The sequence below is a fragment of the Somniosus microcephalus genome, chromosome 6 (assembly GCF_052327205.1).
Source record: "Somniosus microcephalus isolate GS21.2 chromosome 6, FLI_Smic_1.0, whole genome shotgun sequence".
Taxonomy (NCBI): domain Eukaryota; kingdom Metazoa; phylum Chordata; class Chondrichthyes; order Squaliformes; family Somniosidae; genus Somniosus; species Somniosus microcephalus.
Genome location: NC_140992.1, coordinates 205,130,874 through 205,150,213, shown reverse-complemented (window position 1 = coordinate 205,150,213; position 19,340 = coordinate 205,130,874). Strand labels below are relative to the sequence as shown.

The 19,340-nt window shown below is 50.1% G+C and overlaps 1 protein-coding gene across 1 annotated transcript in view; it reads right to left on the bottom strand.

The window, feature by feature from the left end:
- slc9a5 (solute carrier family 9 member A5) overlaps window positions 1-19,340 on the bottom strand; it is a 192,499-nt gene that overhangs the window by 81,746 nt on the left and 91,413 nt on the right. The gene's annotated exons all lie outside the window — the stretch shown is intronic.

Here is a 19,340-nt window from a genome sequence, read left to right as displayed (position 1 = left end):
CCTGGACTGAAGGGTGGTATTGGAACAGGAAATTCTAATTTTTCTTTCTAAATAACAAGTATTTTTAGAATAACATATATATTTTACACAGGTACTGGTCAAACACTTGGAACTGTAGTGCTCGCCTTTGACTTTCCTTCCCTGTTAAGTTACGTTTGCCTCACAGGCTTGAACTGAAGTGTACTTGGATCAGAGCGATCTTTGCTCCAATTGCATTCACTCGAGATACATAATTCACTTGAGATGCCGGAGAATCTCCTGCAGCAATCTTCACAGATGGTATTTGTTATACCGTGCTCACGTTAAAAGTAATTACACTGCACATTTTTACTGTGAATCAGCCGCAAGTTTGAAACAAGGATGAAATTGGAGGATCTCTAAAAAAGGGGGCTTTATTGACAGGGTTAACTGGTAGGGGCACCTCCTGTCAGCTGGTCACAGAGGGGCATCAATGAGGGGTCTGTAGCCTACACCGCCCACTCCCCCAGCTGCTCACTCCAGTGTGTGTGATGGGAGAATGCAGAAACTTGCAGGAAAGTTACAGAGTCCTTCACTACAGATGGTTCCCTTTTCACTTGTGTTTATACATCTTCAAACTAGTTATGAGAAAATCTCTAAATACTGTGACTAAAATTCAGCACACATCTTGGACATCTCCTATTGAAGTATATTTGCCATATCTTCCTTATGCTCAGATTCACACGCTCCATTTTGATGATTAGGACGAAATGCCAATGGAATGGAAAATAAAAAAAGCTCGGGGCTTGAGCCCTGATTTTGTGATCCTGGAAAAACCGGAGCTGCATGTAGCCATGGTGTGAGCAAACCCTCAACAGCGATTTGGGGGCAGGCCGTGCTGAACTTTCAACACCCCAGTCATTCACCGAGGCTCCCGTGTGTGTGGAAAGTGCCGACAGGGAGTCAGGCCTGTAAGCATGACAGACTGCCAGTGCCAAAATCTGGCCAGCCCAGTAGCGTGAATCTTTGTAATTCTCTGCCCCAAAGTGCTGTGGATGCTCAGTCGTAGAGTACATTCAAGGCTGAGAGAGATAGATTTTTGGACTCCAGAGGGATTAAGGGATAATAGGACAGGTAAGTGGAGTTGAGGTCGAAGATTAGCCATGATCATATTTAATGGCGGAGCAGGCTCGAAGGAACGTATGGCCTACTCCTGCTCTTAATTCTTATGTTCCTATGCTCAACTCCCTTATTCTTCTCTGAAATACTGCTATGGAATCTTTTACGTCCACCTGAGAGGGCAGACATAAAGGCCTCGATTTTAACTGACCCGTGGAGTCGGGATTGGAGGTGTGCGGGGGTTTAAAGTCCCGAATTCGGGGGTCCCGACACCATCCCGCCCCAAACCCACCTCCATGTAAGTTTCAAAGGAGGCGGGTACCCGCCCTGCACTGGGACCCGCCTACCCGAGGCGGGAAGGGATTAGTGACAAATAACTGCCTATTAACAAGTAGTTAACAGGCAATTTTTAGCCTAATCCCTATTTTAAAGCTTGAAGTGTGGGATTCCCGACGGCTCCAAACCACGCCAAGTTAGAGGAGTCGGGCCGTCGGGCTGAAGGACTTGGAGGGGTCGAGGTGTCGGTGTTCAGGTGATTGATGGGTGCATGAGTGCAAAGGTAAGTGTGTTTGGTGTGTCTAAAGTGTGTATAAAGAAGTTTAAATTACCTGTACTTACCTTTTTAGCCTTCCTTCCTCTAGGTTTCGGGAGTCCATCATCTAACCGGCACAGAAAGCAGAATGGCTGCGAACTGTCAAAAGTGACAGCCTGCAGCTTTCTGTGCCGGTGAGATTTCTAACTGAGTCTGTGTAGAAGGACTCAGGTTAGAAGTAAGACTGTCAGTGTTTGACAGCTTCAAACAGCTGTGAAACACTGATATTTCATCTGTCAAAACGTCTTGACAGATGAAATTTCAGTCTGTGACGTCACTGATGTGCCTTCACTAACTCAAAGACAAGGGCCTAGAAATTGGGTTTTGGCGCAGCGACGGCTTTAGCGCCGGAAGTTAGTGCCGGAGCTAAGTCGCGCTGGGCGGGCCAAAAATTCACTAGTTCTGCGCCCAAACGGCTGCCGGCGCTGCTGAAAGCTGTTTGCGCCTGAAAACTGGCGCTACGCGCTGAATTGCGGCGCTATTCCGGCGCTGCGGCGCCTGCTGCAGTGCGGCAGGTTCGGGAAGTGCAGGCCTCCTCCTTCCCTTAAGGAGGAGCTGCCTGCACCCGGCCGCGGCCCGCGAAAATCATTGTAAAAATGAGCCCGGCACCTCGGACAAGTGCCGGGCTTGCATCTGTCCCGGGGGGGGGGGGGAGAAGTCCGGGGAGGGAGCTGCGGCCAGGCGGCCGGCGGGAAAGCGGCCGGCCGCCGCGGGGCCTTTAATGCGCCGGCGCAAAGTCCAGTAAGGCACCTCTGCCAGAATGTTGCTTGCGGCTGCCACGGGCGAGGCGGCCGCAAGTCAATTTCGGAGTTCGGGCGGGTTACCATGGCAACCGGGACGCTGCGCACACCGATGACATCATCGGTGCCGGCGCAGCGCTAACGGCCTAACGCCGATTTAGGGACCCACTCAATTTCCAAACTGGCCATAACTCCGGCGCTAGGCCCTCTAGTGCCTCAAAAGTGGCGCTAAGCCTACCGAATTTCTAGGCCAAGGAGTTTAAAGGATTCAACTAAGGCTTTTAATCACTAAGAACATTGCAGTATTACAGGTCTTCCCACATCGGGTTCGTCTGGTAGGAATGACTCATACAGCTCTTGAGACCTTTATATGGCAAAACACAGGGGCGTAGCCAATACACACAATAGGAACAAAAGGGGGCGGTTCACACAATATAAGCAGGTAAAACACACAGGTAAAACACATGGGCTGATGAAGGCATATATTTCATCACATTCACCCCTTCTACAGATTTAGTCTGTCCGGGGGTGTGATAGTCCTTCCTGAACGTCGCAACAGTACCTCGGGTTCCGACCGGGGGTCCGTGGTGCCCTCCTGGGCATACCCATGTGCTGGGGGTGTTGCAGGTACTGCTGGGGGTGGTGAGGATACCTCTGGGGATGGTGGAGGTTCTTCTGGGGGTGGTGGTGATGGGTCGTCGTCGTCGCTTCCTGCCGAGGCGAGGTCCTTTATGGACACGGTGTCTTCACGCCCGTCGGCGTGCTTGACGTACGCGTGCTGTGGGTTTGCGTGGAGTAGGTGTACTGCCTCCACGAGGGGATCCGTTTTGTGGCCCCTCACATGCTTCCGTAACAGGACTGTCCCTGGGGTGGAGAGCTACGAGGGTAGGGATACTCCTGAGGTTGATTTGCGGGGAAAAACAAACATCTTCTCGTGAGGAGTGGCGTTAGTAGCAGTACACAGTAGCGACCTTATCAAGTGGAGTACGTCTGGGAGGACCTCCTGCCAGCGGGAGGTGGGGAGGCCTTTAGACCTTAGTGCTAAGGTGACTGCCTTCCGCACTGTCGCGTTCTCCCTCTCCACTTGCCCATTACCCCGGGGGTTATAACTAGTGGTCCGACTCGTGGCTATCCCCTTTGACAGCAGGTATTGGCGCAGTTCATCACTCATGAACGACGCCCCCGTCAGTGTGGATGTAGTTGGGCATGCCGAACATGCAAAACAGGTTGCCGAGGCACTTGATGACCGTGGCACTGGTCATATCTGGGCAGGGGTAGGCGAATGGGAAGCGGGAGTACTCGTCCACAATGTTGAGAAAGTACACATTGCGGTCGGTGGAGGGGAGTGGTCCCTTGAAATCTAAGCTCAGGCGCTCAAATGGCCGTGTAGCTTTGATCAGGTGGGCTCGGTCGGGCCTGAAAAAACGGGGCTTGCATTCCGCACAAGTGCGGCAGTCCCTGGTCATAGACCGGACCTCCTCGATGGAATAGGGCAGGTTACGGGATTTTATAAAGTGGAATAGCCGGGTGACCCCCGGGTGGCAGAGGCCATTGTGGAGGCCCTGTAGCCTGTCCCCCTGGAGGCTGGCACACATCCCTCGTGATAGGGCATCGGGGGATTCGTTGAGGGCCCCCGGCCTATATATTATGTCATACTCAAACGTGGAGAGTTCGATCCGCCACCTGAGAATTTTGTCGTTCTTGATCTTCCCCCTCTGTTTGTTGTTAAACATGAAGGCTACCGACCGCTGGTCGGTAAGCAGGGTGAAGCGTTTGCCGGCTAGGTAGTGCCTCCAGTGCCGCACTGCCTCCAATATGGCCTGGGCCTCCTTCTCTACCGAGGAGTGCCTGATCTCGGGCCCTTGGAGGGTTCTTGAGAAAAAGGCTACGGGCCGCCCATCCTGGTTGAGGGTGGCTGCTAAAGCGAAGTCGGACGCATCGCTTTCGACCTGGAAAGGGATGTTTTCGTCCACTGCCCGCAGCGCGGCCTATTCAATGTCGTGTTTAATGCTGTTGAAGGCGGCGTGGGCGTCGGCCGTGAGCGGGAAGGACGTTGATTTCAGGAGGGGACGGGCCTTGTCGGAATAATTGGGGACCCATTGGGCGTAATAGGAGAAGAACCCCAGGCACCTTTTCAGGGCCTTGGGGGTGTTTGGTAGGGGTAGCTCCTGTAGGGGGCGCAATCGGTCGGGGTCCGGACCGATTTCCCCGTTTTCCACCATGCAGCCCAGGATACAGAGGCGCGTGGTGCTAAAGACACACTTATCCTCGTTGTAGGTGAGATTGAGTCTGAGGGCGGTTTTCAGAAATCTCGCGAGGTTCGAGTCGTGGTCTTGCTGGCCGTGGCCGCAGATGGTGACGTTGTCTAGGTATGGGTAGGTGGCTGTTAACTGGTTCTCATCGACCATGCGGTCCATCTCCCGCTGGAAGACCGAGACCCCGTTCGTTACCCCAAAGGGGACTCTGAGGAAGTGGTAGAGACGTCCGTTCGCCTCGAAGGCGGTGTATGGACGGTCCTCCGGCCTAATGGGGAGCTGGTGGTATGCCGATTTTAGGTCGATGGTGGAAAACACCCGGTATTGCGCGATTTGGTTAACCATATCCGCTATGCGGGGCAGAGGGTAGGCGTCTAGCTGGGTGTATAGATTAACCGTCTGGCTATAATCTATCACCAGCCGCTTCTTTTCGCTACCCTTAACTACTACTACCTGGGTGCGCCACGGGCTGGTACTGCATTCGATGATACCCTCCCGCTTGAGTATTTCTACTTCCGACGCAATGAACCATCTGTCCTCCCAGCTGTACCGCCTACTCTTGGTCGCTATGGGTCGACAGTTGGGTGCGAGGTTGGCGAACAGAGAGGGCGGCTTGACTTTCAGGGTAGCCAGACCGCACACTGTGAGGGGCGGCTGGGACCCACCGTAGGTAAGCGTGATACTTTGGTGGCGGCACTGGAAGTCCAGACCCAAGATCACGCTCACACAGAGATCTGGCATTATCAATAGTTTAAAATCTCTGTAATCATTGCCTTTTACCGACAACATAACCGCGCAGAAACCTGTAATTTTTGAGGTATGAGTCTTATCGGCCATGGCGATTTTGCCCTGTGTGGGGACTATCGTTAGTGAAAGTCGTTTTACCAGGCTAGGATGAATAAAGCTTTCGGTGCTCCCGCAGTCAATCAAGCATTTAACCTTGTTCCCGTTTACCTCTATGTCCATCATCGATTTAGACAACGGATGCGGCCTGGACTGATCCACTGTGATCGAGGCCACCAGTGGGTCCTGGAGGTCCGTGTAGTCGGGGCAAGATGGTGGACTCCATGAGGGTGGACAAGATGGCTTCCAAGATGGCCACTCCCACGGCGTGCACGCGGCGGTGGTGGAGTTGGAGGCGGGGTTCCCTCTGCAGACTTTGCTGAAATGTCCTTTCTTCCCGCATTTAAAACAGGTGGTGCCCTTCGCTGGGCACAGATGCCTGGAGTGTTTGTCCTGGCCGCAGAAGTAGCATTTCGGGCCCCGATGCATCGCGGCAGTAGTGGGGCTCCTGGGTGGAGGCTGGGGCTCCGATGGTGCTGGGCTGGCCTGAGACCTGGGAGGTGAAGATGGCTTCCAAGATGGCGGCCCCCACGGCGCGCACGAGGCGGAGTGGGCCGCGTGGCCTGGGGAACAGGACTCAGAGTTCTTCTGGGCCATATCCAGCGATCGCGCTATGTCTATAGCTTGTTTTAAGTCCAGTCCCTCCTTTTCAAACAGTTCCTGCCGAATGTAATTTGAACTGAGGCCCGCAATAAGGGAGTCTCGAATCAGCTCCTCTGTGTACACGATGGCAGACACGGCCTTACAGTTACAGTCTCTGCCCAGTACTTTTAGGCTTAGCATGAAGTCCTCTAGTGACTCACCATGCCGCTGCGTGCGAGTAGTCAGAAGATGCCTGGCGTACACCTCGTTTATTGGCCGCACGTAGTGGGCCTTCAGAATGGTGCAGGCATCCCCGTAGCTGGTGGCATCTTGGATGAGAGTGGAGACCCGATGGCTCGCCCAGTTTCGCAGGATTCCCAGTCTCATGTCTCCGGTAGCGGTTGCGGCTGCTATGGTGGTGGATGAGTTTGCAATGAAAAATTCGAAGCATTGGAACCAGTGTCCGAACTGTGTGGCTGCGTCTGAGGCATGGGGGTCCAGATCCAAGCGCTCTGGTTTCAGGAGTCGATCCATCCTGGTGTTTTAGTGATTAAAATTGATGTGCCTTCAATAACTCAAAGACAAGGGCCTAGAAATTGAGTGGGCTTTGCGCCCATTTTGCGGCGCTAGAGGTCATTGCGCTGGACTTACAGCCGGTTCAGAAATTCCCTGGGGCCCTACCATCGGCGGTAGACCGGTTGCGCTGCGCCGGCACCGATGACGTCATCGGTGTGCGCAGCGTCCCGGTTGCCGTGGTGACGGGCCCCAGCGCCGAAATTGAGTTGCGGCCGCCTCGCCCGTGGCAGCCGCAACTAAGACTCTGGCAACCGAGTCTTACAGGAGTTTGCGCCGGCGCATTAAGGTCGCGCGGCGGCCGGCCGCTTTCCCGCCGGCCGCCTGCCCGCACCTCCCTCCCTGGACTCCTCCACCCCACCCCTCGCGGAACAGATGCTTCTGGGCTGCGAGCCCGGCACTTCCCCGAGGTGCCGGGCTCATTTTTGTGAAGATTTTACCGGCCAGCGGGCGGGTGCAGGCAGCTCCTCCTTAACTGAAGGAGGAGGCCTGCACTTCCCGAGCCTGCCGCACCGCATCGGGCGCCGCAGCGCCGGAATAGCGCCGCAATGCGGCAGGTAGCGCCCATTTTCAGGCGCAAACACCCTTCAGTAGCGCCGGCAGCCGTTTGGGCGCGGCGCTACTGAATTTTTGGCGCGCGCAGGGGGACTTAGCGCCGGCGCTAACTTTCCGGCGCTAAAGCCCTGGCGCGGCGCCAACTGAATTTCTAGGCCAAGGAGTTTAAAGGATTCAACTAAGGCTTTTAATCACTAAGAACATTGCAGCATTACAGGTCTTCCCACATCGGGTTCGTCTGGTAGGAATGACTCATACAGCTCTTGAGACCTTTATATGGCAAAAGACAGGGGCGTAGCCAATACACACAATAGGAACAAAAGGGGGCGGTTCACACAATACAAGCAGGTAAAACACACAGGTAAAACACATGGGCTGATGAAGGCATATATTTCATCACAGTCACCTGTTGCCGGGTGGCCCTTAATTGGCCTGCTGAGCCCGCTGGGCGGGCTCAACAAGGTCAATCAAGTTAAAATCGCGTGGATTGCCCGCATTTCGATGGAGGCGGGACTACAACCCCGAAAGTTGTAGTCCCGCCTCCTTCCCGACTTCTGAGTGAAAATCACCCCCAGTATGTCTCATCCAAAAGACAGCCTGGGCTAGGTTTGGTTGTGATGTCCTCCCTGCTTCAAAGGTCTGGTGACACTCACTGTAGCTCCCATATGAAGAATGGCCATTTGGGGAGCTCCTGATGGGCTGACACAGCAACAGCCTTTACGTAGAAGGGGAGATTTAATAGAGGTGTTCAAAATCATGAAGGGTTTTGATAGAGTAGATAGGGAGAAACTGTTTCCACTGGCAGAAGGGACGGTAACCAGAGGACACAGATTTAAGGCAATTAGCAAAAGGCTGTTAAAAAAGCATATGGGATCCTTGGCTTTATAAATAGAGGCTTAGAGTACAAATGCAAGGAAGTTATGCTTAACCTTTATAAATCACTGGTTTGGCTTCAGCTGGATCATTGTGTTCAATTCTAGGCACCACACTTTAGGAAGTTTGTCAAGGTCTTAGACAGGATGCAGAGGAGGTTTACTAGAGTGGTACCATGGTTGCGGGACTTCAGTTATGTGGAGAGACTCGAGAAGCTGGGATTGTTCTCCTTAGAGCAGAGGTGGTTAAGGGAAGATTTAATAGAGGTGTTCAAAATTTTGAGTTGTTTGACAGAGTACACAGGGAAAAACTATTTCCATTGGCAGGAGGGTCGGTAACCAGAGGACACAAATTTAAAGTAATTGGTAAAAGAACCAGAGGGGAGATGAGGACATTTTTTATTTACGCAGCGAGTGGTTCTGATCTGGAATACACTGCCTGAAAGTGTGGTGGAAACAGATTCAATAATAACTTTCAGAAGAGAATTGGATAAATACACAAAAAGGAAAAAACTGCAGGGCTATGGGATAAGAGCAAGGGCATGGGACGAATTGGCTAGCTCGTTCAAAGATCCGACACATGCACGATGGGCTGAATGGCCTCCTTCTGTGCTGTATGATTGTAAGCCCTAGAAGTCCTGTTGAGGAAGATGTAGCAAATAGAGTTCCTCTTGGGGCAGAGGCAGCAGCTTAAGCTGATTGGATGAAGGTAGCAGAGACACTACTAGCAGTAGGTGATGAATGAGTTTGAGGAAGGAGCACTGAGTGAAGCATTCATTCACAAGTGAGGACGAACAAGCAGAGGAGGTAGGAGATAGGAGACTGCAGATCTGGGCAGGCTGCAAGCCCATACCATGTTTCCAGTGCGAGGACAAGGACCTCATGGCCTAGAAATTCAGTATAGCCACGTTTGGAGCGCTACAGCCGGGCGGCCGCTAAAGTTTGCGCCCGGCGCAACTTCGCGCCACCTTCGCCGATATTCAGTGGCATCGCCCCAAGAGGTTGCTGCTGCGCTAAAGCAGGTGATGCACGACTATCATTAGGCGCTAAGCCGGCGATCCGGGGCGCTAACACCGAGGACGGGCGCAGCGCAGGTGCGGCGAGTTGCTCAATGAAGGCAGACACGCTGGCGCCGGTCAGCTCTTAAAGGGGAAGGGTCGACTTGTTTGGCTGCCATGCCCTGCACACTGCAGCCCTGAAGCAAGGCCTGACCATTGCTGGCTCATCAGTTCTGCGCCCTCAACCATGGGGAAGCCCGCTATTCTTCCAAATCCGATTGCACGCTCTTGCTGCTTGTCCAGGGTCATGGGGAAGGAGATGTACTGACGTCTCCTTCTGAAAAGGGCATTGTTCACCTGGCGGATGCAGCAATGTACCGCGAACTGGGAGATGTTGGCAATGTCCCCAGTAGCGGATTGGAAGGAGCCAGTGGCATCGAAGTTGAGAGCCACCGTCACCTTCACTGCCACTGACAGAGACGTCCTGCTCCTCAGCTGTGGCTGCAGATCTCTGCGAAGCAGGTGGCAGATCTCAGTGACCACCTCCCTTCTGAATCGCAGCCTCCGAACACACTGCTCCTCAGACATGTTCAGATATGAGAACTGCTGGCGGTATACCCTGGGTGGGTAAGGCCTCCTGTGCCGACGCCTGTTGGCCAATCTCCGTCTGGCCATGACTGGCACTCTCTCACGGCGTCTCTGATCCCTTTGAATGCAATGCAGAAAGCCAACGTTTCCACCCATTGCAGCCCCCATTATATGTGGCGACTCAAGGCTATGGCATTGAAAGTGAAATCCAAGTGCAAAGCTCTGGCCTGAAGCCACAAGTACCTGTGCAAGCGCTGAGTCAAAGCAGAAAGCTCTCTGCCTTTGTCTCTCTCCAAATATCCGTCTCTCACACAGAGGGATTGGCACAAAATGGCTGCCACTTATACTGCAGGAGGAGTCCCCTTTAAATAGCGCCCCCCGTGCCCCACAGAGACCGGGAACCATTCCCCTCTACCAGTCGCTGGGGGCGCCAGGCGCAAAGAAGGGCGGCGCCACTGAATTTCCGGTTCAGGGCGCACAAAGGACGTTGCACGATGAAATGACGTCAGGATCTGCGCGCGCAGCTGAGCGCGCGCAAAGGCTTTGCGCCGCCGCTAAATCTTTACTGAAGTTGGGGAGAGGCGCAGATCGCGCTGCGCCCAGCCGCTAGCCGCCTAGCGCCCCACATCTCCTCCTCCTAAGGCGCTAGCGGCTGGCGCAAACAACTGAATTTCTAGGCCCATATCCCTGGGCCTGCTTGCAGAGTCGATGCAAGAGCACAAACTATTAGGCCAATGTTCACTTAGCTCAGATTCAGGCATATGAGGTCCCTTTAAAACTAACATTGGCCACACTTGAAATCAGGTGTTTTCAGATTGTGGCATTCAACAAAGACTATTGTTCAGCCGATTGACAATTTGATTACATTAATTAATTTACTAGTATGCTGTGGAATACATCGGAAATGAGCTCCAGAAGATTCTGCTGTTTCACCACAGTGATTATATGTTGTCCTCCACTGAACTGGGCATGTTAAAACTCAAAGTGGTATCTCAAAGGTAGTACCTGGCTGATAGTCAGCCTGGGAGACACCACTTCTGTGATGCTTGGCTGGCATGTAAATGGCAGCGGCCCTCACCATAAGGATCAAATCAGCATCAGCACCCCCCTCCATCCTGTTCGAACCTCAGCTCCTCTGCTGTGGCGCGCAGACAGCTGATACAGATCACAGTGCAAATATGTGGGAGAAGTGCGATACCTTCTAAGATTGTTACAGTTTTAGTATCAGTAAAAGATGTTATGACAATTGAAAATGTCTGAATCTGTTTAGATCACGCATTACGCTACATGGTCCTCACGGTGAATCTGTCTCCACACCAAGCCAACTACCATTTGAACCAGTTACAAATCATACAGTTACCAACCACACTTTATACCTAATCATATTGAAAAATATTTGTGGACAAATCCCCTTCTTTCTAACATTTCTTATTTCTGCAATCATATACCACACTGGGAAAAAACAGAAATGTCTATTTCTCCTTGTAGCTCTGCACTTCAAACATATGTGAAAATCGTTAAATCTATGGGGGGTTCTCACTGGCTTAGTGACTGGGAATATTTAGTTCTATTAAATAATTACCAGCAAAATAAATTAGGCTGGCAATACAAACACAACACAAAGGCAGAAAAAGTTACATTTCACCTAGCAAATATAATTTGACGTAATACAAAGACGAAACCGTCCAGTAACGATGAGTTAAAGCTGATTAAAATACATTTTTCCCTCAATTAAACGGAATTGTCCTTCAGTTGTTCAGGAAGGTTTTACAGCGCCATCTACTGCTCTACGTTAGTATATCCAGTGGACTGTGAACCGCTGCAGATTCACTGAAACACTGAACAGGGTGGAACAGTATTTTCTAATAATTGTATGTTTTCCTTCACAACACGAAACACACTTTTGTACACAGTTATTTATTAGATCCGCTGATTATATAACAGGTCACGTGGAGCAGGTGCGCTCTCCTGTAGTACCTGCATTGGAAAGTCAGGAGCAGAGAGTCTCGCTGCTCACTCATGAGTTTCAGCATTTCTGAAACGATTTAATATTTTAAGAAGAAGAAGAAAATCAAGACAAGAAGCGACAGAGATTGGAACCATAACGCGTGATACGGAATACCGTATATGAAAGAATCAATCGCCCAGCAAAAGGGATAGAGCGGACAGAAGCCTGTACACGGTATATTTACAACAGCACCAACTCGTCGGTAAGCTGGAGAGGCATGAACCAATCTCTCGACATAACAATATGAGTTGTGCCGTAAGCCTGCTGTTTGCTAATTACATTGCAAAGATAACCAAACATTTAACCAATTATATAACCAAAATATTTTCGAGCACCTTCTCTTTGTCATTACAGTTCACCACTTAATACCAGTATATAGCCACCTGTCAAGCATTGGAAAACAGAGACACAAGTTCTGTCAGCAGCAGCGCTGCCTGCTGCCCCCTTCCTGCTCGCTCAAGGGCCTTGGCCATTCCCCAACTTCCACGCCTCAGTGCACTCTGCATGCTCGCTCTTGGCCTCACACCCCCATTTACTTTACCTCCTCTGGTGCTCAGACTGCGAACAACACTGCAGGAAATGTACTAGTACAATTAAAATAGCCATATGTCCCATCAATGTTTACTTTATTCCTTTTTAAAAAAATCCTTTTTTGTACATTTATTTTGTTTTTACTCCTCTTTTTCAGTCAACCTTCAACACTCAGCAGTGGAGATGCTGGGCTGGTCTCTGCCAATACTTCCCTTGAAGTCAGTCAGTTGGACGTGCACAAGTACAACCTGAGGTGATTCGATTACATATTGTCCAGTCCTATTAAGTCATAAGAACATAAGAAATAGGAGCAGGAGTGGGCCATTCGGCCCTTCGAGCCTGCTCCGCCATTCAATGAGATCATGGCTGATCTTCTGCCTCAACTCCATTCACCGGCCTTATCGCCATATCCCTTGATGCCTTTACTAGTCAGAAATCTATCTACTTCTGTTTTGAATATACCCAATGACTGAGCCTCCACAGCCCTCTGGGGTAGAGAATTCCAAAGATTCACCACCCTCTGTGTGAAGAAATTTCTTCTCATCTCAGTCCTGAATGGCCTACTCTTTATCCTGAGGCTGTGGCCCCTGGTTCTAGACTCCCCAGCCAAGGGAAACATTCTCCCAGCATCCACCCTATCAAGCCCTGTAATAATTTTGTATGCTTCAATGAGATCCCCTCTCATTCTTCTGAATTCAAGAGAATACAGGCCTAGTTTACTCAATCTCTTCTCATACGACAGTCCCGCCATCCCAGGAATCAATCTCGTGAACCTTCGTTGCACTCCCTCCAAGGCAAGTATATCCTTCCTTAGGTAAGGAGACCAAAATTGTACACAGTACTCCAGGTGTGGTCTCACCAAGGTCCTATATAATTGGAGTAAGACTTCTTTACTCCTGTACTCAAATCCTCGTGTAATGAAGTCATCTCACATTGTCCCTTAACATACTTAAATAGAACCGGGAAATATCCCTTAATGCAATTTGACAGGACTGTGCAATACGTAATCACGTAATACATTTAAATAGGACCGGGGGCAATGACTATCTCCAACAAGCGAGAGTCTACCCATCGCTCCTTGACATTCAATGGCATTACCATCACCGAATCCCCCACCATCAACATCCTGGGGGGTCACCATTGACCAGAAACTTAACTGGACCAGCCACATAAATACTGTGGCAACAAGAGCAGGTCAGAGGCTAGGTATTCTGCGGCGAATGTCTCACCTCCTGACTCCCCAAAGACTTTCTACCGTCTACAAGGCACAAGTAAGGAGTGTGATGGAATATTCTCCACTTGCCTGGATGAGTGCAGCTCCAACAACACTCAAGAAGCTCAACACCATCCAGGACAAAGCAGCCCGCTTGATTGGCACCCCATCCACCACCTTAAACATTCACTCCCTCCACCATCGACGTACCGTGGATGCAGTGTGTACCATCTGCAAGATTGCAGCAACTCGCCAAGGCTCCTTCAGCAGCACCTCCCAAACCCGCAACCTCTACCACCTAGAAGACAATGGCAGCAGGCGCATGGTAACACCACCAACTCCAAGTTTCCCTCCAAGTCACAAACCATCCTGATTTGGAAGTATATCACCATTCCTTCATCGTCACTGGGTCAAAATCCTGGAACTCCCTCCCTAACAGCACTATGGGAGTACATTCATCACACGGACTGCAGCGGTTCAAGAAGGCGGCTCACCACCACCTTCTCAAGGCCAATTAGGGATGGGCAGTAAATGCTGGCCTTGCCAACGACACTCACATCCCATGAACGAATAAAACATTTTTTTCTATCCCCAATACAATTTGATATGTAACCCTGTATTACACTTTAATAGGGCTGGATGGATCCCCATACATTTACAATACACAAATACGGAAAGGTAATTCTGATATTGATTGTGTTAAAATAATGGACAAAGGAATGTAATACAAAAATAATAATAGTCAACAGTAATTTCTAGACTTGTTAGGTTTCCTGTTTTAAATTCTCAGGTTAAAGCTACTATGCCCCATAATTTACTCCCTGTATTATACTTTGCAATATAATTACTCTGTAATAAATTTCAGTGTTATGTAGCAGAACCTTAAAGCTGGAGGCACAGAGTAGTAATAATTTATCAACCAAATGGCGATAACCTAGTTATACATATTGCAATACCATATTTATCTGTAATATATTCTCTAAATATATATTTATTAAAATCTTGAGAATGCTGGTTATGTTTACATGTAAAGTGAACTGCTGAGACGGTGGGGGGGGGGGGGTAGAATTTTAATCCTACCCTGCACTCCCCTCCCCACCCCCCCCCCCCACCACCCCCCCACTCCGTAATCTGGCAGATCGGGTCACTCACCCCTTATAGAGCCATTTCAGTAGGACGACGGCATGTGGTAGTAAAGAAGCTGTCGAGTGGAGAAAATGAGACTGAAAAATGTTTTCATTTTGGATGAGACGTGGCCTCTCGGATGGACATAAAAGATCCCATGACACTATTCAAAGAAGAGCAGGGGAGTTCTCCCCAGTGTCCTGGCCAACATTTATCCCTGAACCAACATCACTAAAACAGATTATCTGGCCATCATCTCTTCTGTGCCACATTTCTTCTGTGTTTTTGACGTACTAACACCGTATTCTGGATGGCCAGATATGGAAATTGGGACAGGACCCAATTACACTAGGCCCCTGTCCATTATTCTGCCTGTTGAAATTTTCAGTCCATCTGGAGGCAGGTGCACAATATAGAAAGAAAGAAAAACTTACATTTCTATAGCAACTTTCACGACCCCAGGAAGTCGCAAAGCGCTTTACAGCCAATGAAGTACCTTTGAAGTGCAGTCACTGTTGTAATGTAGGAAACGCAGCAGCCAATTTTCACATAGCAAGGTCCCACAAACAGAAAATTTGTCAAACATGATTTCCCTTTCATAAAACCATGCTGACTCTGCTTGACTGTATCATGGTTTTCTAAACGTCCTGCTACTACTTCCTTAATAATGGACTCCAGCATTTTCCCAATGACAGATGTTCGGCTAACTGGCCTATAGTTTCCTGCTTTCTGTCTCCCTCCTTTCTTGAATAGGGGCGTTACATTTGCAGTTTTCCAATCCGCTGGGACCTCTCCAGAATCCAGGGAATTTTGGTAGATTATAACCAATGCATCCAGTATCTCTGCTGCCACTTCTTTTAAGACCCTAGGATGCAGGCCATCAGGTCCAGGGGACTTTCCACCTTTAGTCCCATAAGTTTCAACGTCTCTGCTCCCCTCACTCACTCCAACCTACCTCCCTCTGAACTTGCAGCACTCCGTTCTCTCCGATCCAACTCTAACATTATCGTTAAAGCTGCTGAAAAGGGTGGTGCTGTTGTTTAGCGAATCGACCTCTACTGTGCGGAGGCTGAACGCCAACTCTCTGACACGTCCTCCTACCTCCCCCGGACCATGACCCCACTACCAAACATCAAGCCATTGGTTCCAAGACTGTCACTGACCTCATCTCCTCTGGAGATCTTCCCTCCATGGCTGTCAACCTCATAGTCCCCCAACCCTACACAGCCTGCTTCTATCTCCTTCCCAAGATACTCAAACAGGGCTGCCCTGGTAGACCCATCATTTCAGCCTGTTCTTGCCCCATGGAACTGATTTCTTCCTATCTCAACTTTATTTTTTTCTCCCCTTGTCCAGTCTCTCCCCACCTACATTTGCGACTCTTCCAACGCCCTCTGCCACTTTAACAGTTTCCAGTTTCCTGGCCCCCACTATGGACATCCAATCCCTCTACACCTCCATCCCCCACCAGAACGGCCCGAGGCGCTCTGCTTCTTCCTTGAACAGAGGCCCAACCAGTCCCCATCCACCACCACCCTCCTCCGCCTGGCTGAACTTGTTCTCACATTGAACAACTTCTCCTTTGACTCCACTCATTTCCTCCAAATTTATGGGGTTGCTATGGGAACCCACATGGGGCCTAGCCTTTTTGTGGGATATGTGGAACATTCTTTGATCCAGTCCTACTCAGGTCCCCTCCCTCACCTCTTTTTCTGGTAAAAAATTTGAGTTCTGAGGAAGGGTCATCGACCTGAAATGTTAACTCTGTTTCTCGCTCCACGATGCTGCCTGACCTGCTGAGTGTTTGTCTCTGTTGTTGTATAATATATCATGGGTTTGTGTTGGCAAGTGCAGGTACCTGTCTTCAAAAACAACAAAGATTAAAATAAATCCCATTACCGGTACTTTAAACGCTCTTCTTGGAAATATGGGTGCACAGAAATACATTAGTGTACGGGATGTAAACTGTGACGATGATGATGAAAGGTGCCGCCAGATGGGGCTCGGGTTCGACTTCCGGCTGGGTTTGGGGGTGTGGGGTAGGTATCGGGGTGGGTTTGGGGGTGTGGGGTGGCTATCGGGTGGGTTTGGGGGTGTGGGGTGGGTATCGGGGTGGGTTTGGGTATTGGGGTGGGTTTGGGTGGGTATCGGGGTGGGTTTGGGTCTCGGGGTAGTTTGGGGGTGTGGGGTGGGTATCGGGTGGGTTTGGGTATTGGGGTGAGTTTGGGGGTGTGGGGTGGGTATCAGGGTGGGTTTGGGTATTGGGGTGAGTTTGGGGGTGTAGGGTGGGTATTGGGGTGAATTTGGGGGTGCGGGGTGGTTATCAGGGTGAGTTTGGGAGTGTGGGGTTGGTATCGGGGTGGGTTTGGGTATTGGGGTGAGTTTGGGGGTGTGGGGTGGGTATCGGGGTGGGATTGGGGGTGCGGGGTGGGTATCAGGGTGAGTTTGGGTAGTGGGGTGAGTTTGGGAGTGTGGGGGGTAGCGGGGTGGGTTTGGGTATCGGGGTGAGTTTGGGGGTGTGGGGTGGGTATCGGGGTGGGTTTGGGTGTTGGGGTGAGTTTGGGGGTGTTGGGTGGGTATTGGGGTGAGTTTGGGTATCGGTGTGAGTTGGGGGGTTGGGGTGGGTATCAGGGTGAGTTTGGGGGGATGGGGTGGGTATCGGGGTGAGTTTGGGTATCGGGGTGAGTTTGGGTATCGGGGTGCATTTGGGTGTGTGGGGTGGGTATTGGGGTGAGTTTGGTTATCAGGGTGAGTTTGGGGGTATTGGGTGGGTATCGGGGTGGATTTAGGGGTGCGGGGTGGGTATCGGGGTGAGTTTGGGGGTGTGGGGTGTGTATCGGGGTGAGTTTGGGTATCGGGGTGAGTTTGGGGGGGTGGGGTGTGACATGAATCAGTCATTCATGAAAGAAAGACTTATGAAGTAATACTGAGCGGCCTACGGGTGGCGCTGTCCAGGGAGAGTATAAATACTCGGGCACGGGCCCAGCTTGCGCAGGACATTCTTAATAGGAACTAGTGAAGGACACAACTAGACCTCCATGTTGTAAAACAGTTGATTAAAGCTTTGTTTAACGCTTAGACTAAGTGCCTAGTAGTTTTCTTACATCAGGGTGGGTATCGGGGTGAGTTTGGGGGTGTTGGGTGGGTATCGGGGTCGGTTTGGGGGTGTTGAGTGGGTATCGGGGTGAGTTTGGGGATGTTGGGTGCGTATTGGGGTCGGTTTGGGGGGGTGGGGGCTATCGGGGTGAGTTTGGGGGGGTGGGGTGGATATCGGGTGGGTTTGGGGATGTGGGGTGGGTATTAGGGTGAGTTTGGGGTGTGGGGTGTGTATGGAATCACTCTATTGGAGCAAAGGGAGGATATCGAACCACACCGCGCTGCTGTTGCTGCACCAGAAACAGCTTCAAATTTGAATCCAACCAAACCCCATCTCGCCCCATTTTTATTTCCATTGAAGTCAATGGGAGAGATGGAAAATGGGCTCCCAACTCGCTATCACCCGTATCAACACCATCGCACAAAGTCAAAAATCTACCCCAGTGAACCAGAACGACCCTCTCACAACCCAGATTTCGCTGGGGATAGGGGCAGGGTTTCCACTCTCTCTCTCTCTGTCTCACTCTCAGTTTTGCTCTCTCTCTCTCTTTCTCTCTCTCTATCTGTCTCTCTGTCTTTCTCTGTCCAGTACTTGCCCTATTGGTGAGATTGGGAACCCATTGCCTGGGATTCATTGGCCATGGACTTGTGCCAAAACAATTCAGTGACACCTGGGGGAATGGGACTGGCTGGATTGCTCTACAGAGAGCCGGCATGCACTCGATGGGCTGAATGGCCTCCTTCTGTGCCTATATGACTCTATGACTATGACTTTCATACCCCAGTGCACACTGGGCATGGTGCCACTCTCCACATTCCATTTGGTAATGCTTCACCAGTAATGCCAACTCTCGCGAATTAATCGCAAGACACGCAATTTTTAATGAAAATTTACCCCAACTCATGAAGGATGCTGATAATGGGTAGGATTTTTAAAAAGTTTTTTGTAATGCATTTTAAGGTGCAGAAATTTAGTTTTTGTCAAGAGCTGTCGCCTGTTAGAGATTAAATAAAGCCACTAATGAGGTTTATAAACCAAAAAAAAACAAATCATGATTTCTGAACCAAATCTCATGATTTTTAAAAGTTTGTCTCATGATTTATGAGACAGCGGGGTTGCCATTACTGGAGAAGCAGTTTCAAATACTGCCACTTACGGCACCCAAACCAGGAACCTTCTGGTCAAGAGGTAAACAGGGTGATGTCTGTATTCCTGGACCATCTGTGCTTCTTTCAGGCCACTGTGTGTCCTGGAATAGCTGCCTTCTACAAAATCATGCTCAGCAAGTTCCGTTGCATCACCGCCTACAATACACAGAGGTTGTCTCAAAACAATGTTTTCTCTACATGGCAACAACGTTTGACTACATTACAACAGTGACTACAATTCAAAACTAATTTATTCATTGGCTATGAAGCGCTTTGGGAGATCGTGAAAACGACATAAAAGCAAGTTTTTACCCCCTACTCTTCTTAGAAGAAATGCCTTTACCCTGAATCAAATAAATTTTGCACATTAAAAGGAATTGATCCTTTAATAGGAAGGTCGCTTATCTATCCTATAATTTTAAAAAAATTAATGGAATTTTTTTTTTAAAAGAGCTTATTTCTTAAACGATTAGCTGCACAAACAGCAAACGTGACATTCAGTTGCAGAACCATGGCAGTCCACAATAAGAAAAGTTTTTGTTT